This window comes from Echinops telfairi, unplaced genomic scaffold, assembly GCF_000313985.2.
Source record: "Echinops telfairi isolate 266 unplaced genomic scaffold, ASM31398v2 ScPeMD7_10;HRSCAF=50, whole genome shotgun sequence".
NCBI classification, from domain to species: Eukaryota; Metazoa; Chordata; class Mammalia; order Afrosoricida; family Tenrecidae; genus Echinops; species Echinops telfairi.
Genome location: NW_022103907.1, coordinates 1894290 through 1895778, shown reverse-complemented (window position 1 = coordinate 1895778; position 1489 = coordinate 1894290). Strand labels below are relative to the sequence as shown.

The 1489-nt window shown below is 45.9% G+C and overlaps 1 protein-coding gene across 3 annotated transcripts in view; it reads right to left on the bottom strand.

Annotated features, from left to right (window-relative positions):
• The window catches only part of CLIP4 (CAP-Gly domain containing linker protein family member 4), a 53000-nt gene that overhangs the window by 17768 nt on the left and 33743 nt on the right, over window positions 1–1489 (bottom strand). The window lies entirely within an intron of this gene.

Genomic DNA, 1489 nt, shown 5'->3' with positions numbered 1-1489 from the left:
TGATGGCCGTTCATACTTACCTGCTGTTACTGTGTGCAGGCACGAGCAAGGGCTACCAATGGACCGCTCACTCAGACGGATGCTCTGAGAGCAGGTGCCCACGTCTCTGAAGGCTGTGGACCAGCAGGGGCTGGTTGTGCTTGCTACTTCTCTGAGCAACACAGCTACACTCTTCCAAATTTTACTTCCTTCTTCCTTTGATGGTTTCCTAGATCACTTCCCCACTTTAAGTGACTAGCTAACGTCCTTTCGATGCTCTACAATAGCCCATCTCTTGATCAGGTGCCAGTCGAAATGCATTGCTTAACGCACTATGCACCTTGTTAAGCCATTGGTATGTGTTCGTTTTCTTTCAGAAGCGATATCGATAAAATGGCTACAATAGGCTAAACACAATCTCGGGTCCAATCTATAAAAGGCGTAAATATGACCACTGTGCTGTAAAGTGGTTTGATCTAGGTTTTGGTGTCACAGAAATAGATGCTCATTTTTTATGGGCAGAATGCCTTTAACAAAAAACGTTTTCAACTTTCACTGCAGTTGCTTCCAAAACGACAACCTCACTGCCATCCAGTCCAACTCTGCCACATCATGACCCTACAGGACCAGGTAGAACTGCCCCTGTGGGTCTCCCGAGACCCTGACTCTTCATGGGGGCTGACAGCTTCACCTTCCGCCTGGGGAGCCGCTGGTGGTTTCAAACTGCTGACCTGCAGTTAGCAGCCCAATGGGTAATCCACACCACCACCAAGGATCACCTATACTTGCTGATTATAACCCAAATTTCTAAAACACTCGATATCAAGAATTCTAAAATTAAGAGTCAATCTGAAAAGATCCTAAGGATCAAGCCATTCTTGCTTTACATAATTTGAGAGAAAAATTAATTCATTGAGAAAATTAACCCACCTTCCTACCTTTAAGAATCTAAGTTCTCCTTGAAGAACGATTATGAAAAATACCCTAACTTATCTCAGTGACTATCTGGAGAAAAATGAATGATCAAGCACACTATTTCTATTTCAAAGCAGTGAGGTGGGTTGCCATTCAAAGTGATGGCAAGGAAGCAAGAGTGTGATGGGAGGCAATTGCCCACTGCATGTCTCACAGCTAGAGGTGCTGACTGCCTTTGTCCAAGCAATCTTCTCATGGCTGTTTAGACAGGGGACAGCCTTGGAGGACAGAAACCGTGGCTCCCTCCAGAACACCACCTCCAACAAAATCGCAAGCTTGCTTACTGCTAGACTAAAGGTGAAATTAGGTATAAAGGGTCAGATTCCTTGAGTTCAGAGTTTGTCTCATCAGGAGAACGCTGAGGTGTACATGTTTCACCTGCTGTGCTCAGAAGCATTCAGTGGGAAGTGGGCATCAAGGAGCCAGCGCAAGAAAATGCCCACGCTCTGTCCGTCGTAAAGGCCTTCGTCTCTGACCCAGGACTCTCCTAGCTTCTGCCAACATTCATGAACCTGGCAAGCTACCTTGGTAGCTT